Source organism: Fukomys damarensis, unplaced genomic scaffold (genome assembly GCF_012274545.1).
Source record: "Fukomys damarensis isolate Sample0158 unplaced genomic scaffold, DMR_v1.0_HiC HiC_scaffold_34, whole genome shotgun sequence".
NCBI classification, from domain to species: Eukaryota; Metazoa; Chordata; class Mammalia; order Rodentia; family Bathyergidae; genus Fukomys; species Fukomys damarensis.
Window position 1 is genome coordinate 21,974,156 of NW_022900946.1, and position 4,987 is coordinate 21,979,142.

A 4,987-nucleotide genomic window follows, 5' to 3' on the forward strand; every position below is an offset into this window, starting at 1 on the left:
TGATCTCATGGTGCTCTTTGATCAAACTGAGGAAATAAATCTTGGAATTAAGCAAGTGTCTCAGACACGGTGCATTGGCTCCGCGCCACGGGTGGCCTAGCCAGACCAAGGGGATCCACTCTGGTGGGTGCCCAGGCTGGGGGCTGGAGGCGGTACGCAATGCCAGTGGGCTCAGGTTTTATTCTCTTGTGACAAGAAGGGGCGAATAGAGTGTCGAGGGCTGACACTTTTCTCTGAGCCATTCCAGGCCCTGCGGGGTATACTGTATGGGGTATTGAGGCTCGGGCATGTGCAGTACTAGATCTTTCAAGGCTTAGATGTATGTGCCAGACTCAGGACAGGGGACCCTCAGCCACTGAATCCACCCTGCCAGGGTTGAGCTATTACAGAAGTGAGTTTGGACTCCCCGTCCCCCAACCTCAGACATATTAAAATCATCCCCAAGCCTGCCCGCTGGCCCAGAGTGGAGACTAGAGTCAGGATCCAGAAGAACACGAGGGGTAGGAAAGCTGTGGAGGCCCATCCCCTCACCGTGGCCCCACTAGCCTCCAGCTCCGTCCAGTGAAGCCTTGGTCCTATCTGTGGCAGGAGGATGACCTCCACTCCTGGTCCTAGGGCTGTAGCTGGCACGTCCATCCACAGCTGGGTTCCTGTAGTGTCCGTGACAAATGGCCATGAGCCGCATGGGCTCAATGAGCAGAGATGTACTCTCCCCATCCTCAGAAGCCGGAGGTCCCGTACAGAGTTGTGGGCGGGGATGGCATCCCCAAGAGGCGTTAGGGGGTTGGGGAAGGTCCTTCCTGCCTCTCCCAGCTTCTGGTGGCTCCAGGTATCCCTGAACTTGTGGCCACGAGTCCCATCTCTGACCCTGTCATCACATGCCATCATCCCTCTGTCTGTGTCTTCTTCTGTCCCTTCTGAGGACACTGTCATTGGATTTAGGGCCCACTCAGGTAATCCACATGATGATCCAGGATTATCCTATCCTAAGATCCTTAATTTAATTACATCTGTGACCTTTCCTAAGAAGGTCACACTTCCAGGCCCTAGGTCAGAATGTGCCTGCGTCTGTCTTGGGGCCACCATTCAGCCCACCCTGTGCTTCATTGGAAAATGTGGAGTCTCCAGCAGCACAAGAGGCTTCAGACCTGGGATTGCTGTCTAATGGGTGATTACAGTGGGCAGTGGACACTAAACTCAGTGACCACTCAGTCACTTGCAGTGGGGTGAGAGAAAGGAGAGCAATTACATGGCTTCCGGAGAGACCGGGAGATCTTTCTCCTTGATTTTCAATCTTATCATTTCTGAAATGTCATTTAATTAACTTTTTTATCTTTAGCAAATCTATGTCATAGCACATGTAAGCTGGTGACCACAGAGGGACATGTGTATACAATACAATCTCCCTTTGCTCACACCAGCAAACTGACCAGTTGATGGTTCTTTCTGGAAAGAATGTTCTTCCTGGGGATCAAACAAACTCTATTCAGTCTTAAAATTCCCATGAAACCTTTGCCGTTGAAGTCTGGCTTTTCACTGCGTGCAGTTGTTTCTCTACAGAAATGAAGGCACTGGAGAAAAGTATGAGACAAAAAGTGGCTTCTGTTCCTGGGTTGGGGCTAAGTGAAGTGCTGGATACCAGGGGCCTCCAAGGGAGGTACTGGCCAAGTGACAAGTGCTCATTTGACTTGTTATTGTTCTGGAGGTGTTAGGGGCCAGGTGGGGGTTCTGCTTGATGGTTAGGCTGCTGCTCAGGGGGGTCCTGGGCTGAGTTCAAGCCAGTTCTGGGGGGCAGCCAAGACACTGCACCTTGGACGGAGAAGGCTTGATGGCTATACTATGTCCCGAGGAGCTACAGAGATGCCAGCCTAGTGTCTGTGTCTGCCTGCCCCTCCTACTTGAGCCCTTGCTGCACCCATCCGCACATTCCACACTGTTCTGTGGACAGAGCTGTGGTGGTGGTGGTGTCTCCAGGGAAACAGCCATGGTGACAAGCTCATGGCACTGTGGTGAGGACCTCCTGACACCATCCAGGGGCAGCAGACTGGCCCAAGTGAGGTTGGCCCAGTACCTTGTGCCCAGAGTCCATGGTGGGCCAGGGCAAGACGGGTGGGTGGGGGCTGGAGGAGGCAGGCAGAGGCCCTCAACTTACAGCCTCTCACCCCAGGCCTCTGGAGTCCTGCTGGGTGGATGAAGGCCCCCATGTCAGCTCGATGGTATGGTGTTGCTGAGACCTCTACTTTTCAGGAGGAGCCTGAGTGCAGCAGCCCTGCAGAAGGGTCCCTGAGTGTGAAGGTGTGGCTCCACTGAGTCCCCTGCCTGGCAACGTGGCCCGGAGAAGGTCGCATACACCCAAGGGATCCCAACCTGGCTATATCTCACATCCATCTGCAAACATCGCCCACCCAGGCCACACCCCTCACCAGTCACGCTTGATTTCAGTATCTTTAAAGGGGACCACTATGGGTTTTAAGGGTAAGAAACCGAGGCCAAAGTGCATAAAAGGCTGGTTCTGGGTGTGTCACCCTAGGCTCCTTGAGAACTGCCAATGACTCCCACAGGGTGCCCAGGAAGGTACCTGAGATCTGTCCCCAACCCCACTCTTCAGCCAGGTCCACGGGGAACAGATGCACCACCAACAGCACAGCCTGGGCCTGGGCTCTGGCTGTCCTGGATACATGAGGGCTGAGGCTTGGGCAAGAAAGACAGAGAGGCTGCAGAGGTGGCCATGACCACTCCCCTTCTGACTCTGCAGGTGGGCCAGGGTGAGAACTCCCCACTCTCCTGGCCCAACCCACTGAATCCCAAAGGCAAGAAGGTGTTGGGGCATTTCAGGGGTGCCAGGGAGGACCAGGGCCTGGACACAGAGGCCCATCCAACACCTGCGGCTCCTCACCGCGCCATCTTGCTTTGGCCTACTCTGCTTGAGTTGGGGAGAGCCTACGGTGGTCTCTACTGGGCCCAGCGAGTGGCACTGGGAGGGGCCACAGTGAGGCTTAGTCCTCTGACCCTTGGGAGGACTCAGAGATTTCACTGGCATGTTTCTCAGAGGAGTCTGGGGCATTGTTTGGCAGGTGTGAGGCCCACCTTGGAGAATGTGGCCCCTCCATTCTGTAGCCTGCTGCGACTAACCTGCTACCCTCTTAATTACCAAGCAAGGGACTGATCTCCCTGATTTACAAACTGCCCAGGTCCCCGGGGGGTTCAGGCCCCCAGGAAAGAGGGCGCTTCTGAAAATTCCACATGCTTGGGCTGCATGCCACGTCCCCTGGGAACAGTCTTCCCGTGTTGTCCTCCAGAATGGCCCACAAAACAGAAAGGAGGCTCCTGCGGGCTGTCACCTCAGAGAGAGCATTACCTGTGCTTGCCCTGCCCCCCTGCAGCAGAGAGCCGAGACAGAGTCATGTTCCCCCACAGCCACGCCTGTCTGTCCGGAACCAGAAGGAAACTCCGGATACCACAGCTGAGCCTGACCACCCCATGCAAAGTAGACCTTAAGGAAGAGGTGAGACGAGCCTCCTGTTCGAGAGGGTGCAGCACACACGTCCTCAGTCCAGAGGAGTTTGCCAAGTGGTCTTCCTTCAACTCTCTGCATCCTCCTGCTCTTGATCACAGTCCTGTGACTTGTCACTGGTTTATTCCTGTGCCCGACGTATCTCCAGACTGGAGACCTCCCGACTGGAGGGTAGGGCAGCCTAGGGGGGCTGAACAAGAAGGGTGGGGACCAGACGGGGTGGGGAGGCTGTGGAGGTGAGCAAGGCAAGTGGTGCCCCAAGCCATGAGTCCTGAGGTGAAGAGAGGCACTTTTCTTCCCAGAGCCTCTGGGATCGGTGAGACAGGTCTGATCTGCGTCTGGCTTCTGGCCCTGGCTCAGTGTTGTGACTGCAGGGGACCTTCATCATCAGCTGACAGTGGGGTCACGTCCTGGAGCTCAGATAGCTGGGAGCCCCCACCCCCGCTGGGATGATGCCATCGTCTTTAATTGAGAGCCTCACACTTGACCAGGTGAGCCTCAGATCATCACGAGTGGAAGGCGTGTCATTCCTGGTCTAAAATTGTATTTCCTCTTCTCAAAAAGCTGTTCAAGCTCTGTGGACCAACAGCTATGTGATCTTGGGCAAGCACAACCTCTCTGTACCTCAGCTTCTCATCTAAGGATGGCAAAGGAACCTTAGCTCCAGGAGTATTTGGAGGCCTGAAGCCAGGGGCTCTGGGTAAGGCAGGGTCCCCTTTTTATTTCTTCTTCTTCTTCTTTTTAGGTCAGATGCTCTAGGCTTCAGGATGTTGCCCACATGAGATTGGCCTGCAATGCCCCCACCTGCTTAGGCCCACTGGGCAGGGTTCACTTCCCCTCCTCCATCAGGGCATTCAGCCTGAAGCCTACCTAAGGGACAAGACTGGAGCCTGATCAAGGGGGCCACTGGAGTGTCTTGCGCACTCTGCCTCCAGCTGGCCTGATGAGCAGGAGCCCATGGGCAGGAGGTGCTGAGCGGAGGCCAGGACAGCTGCGTGGGCGAAGGGGCTCAGGCGCAGGCAGGGGGTTGCCAGGCAACCGCCACGCGCATCCGGCTTGTCTCCCGCACTGTGGGGTGGATAAGCCCCAGGTTCCAATATTTATACTTTGCCGCTTGCCAAGGCACTGCTTTTGCTCTGAATGGGGGGAGGGGGGTCTGCCCAGCCCTGCTTTCTTTACAGTGGTCAGGGAGCCCTCACCCGGGAATGGGAGGCAGGGGCTACAGCCAGGGCCAGAGTTCCCCTGGGGAGAGCAGAGCCTGCTGGTCACCAAGTTCTGCTCTCAGAAAGGGGACAAAGTTCTCTGAGCAGCTGCCCGTGGCTTAGAGAAGATGTGATGGTGGAATTCCAGGCACAGGGTGGGGACAAGACAGGGTCTTCCTTTTGGACCCAAAATAACACCAGGGACAAAGTGAGAAGACCCAGCCAGGATCCAGCCTCTTCTGTACCACCTAATCTGAGGCCAGCCTCAGTG

At 55.8% G+C, this 4,987-nt stretch overlaps 1 long non-coding RNA gene across 1 annotated transcript; it reads left to right on the forward strand.

Moving 5' to 3' along the window:
- Window positions 1–1,961: 1,961 nt before the first annotated feature.
- Window positions 1,962–4,200, forward strand: LOC104859766. The gene is made up of 3 exons (XR_779481.1): window positions 1,962–2,058; window positions 2,248–2,475; window positions 3,418–4,200. It is a non-coding gene; the product is annotated as an uncharacterized LOC104859766 (long non-coding RNA).
- Window positions 4,201–4,987: the final 787 nt, after the last annotated feature.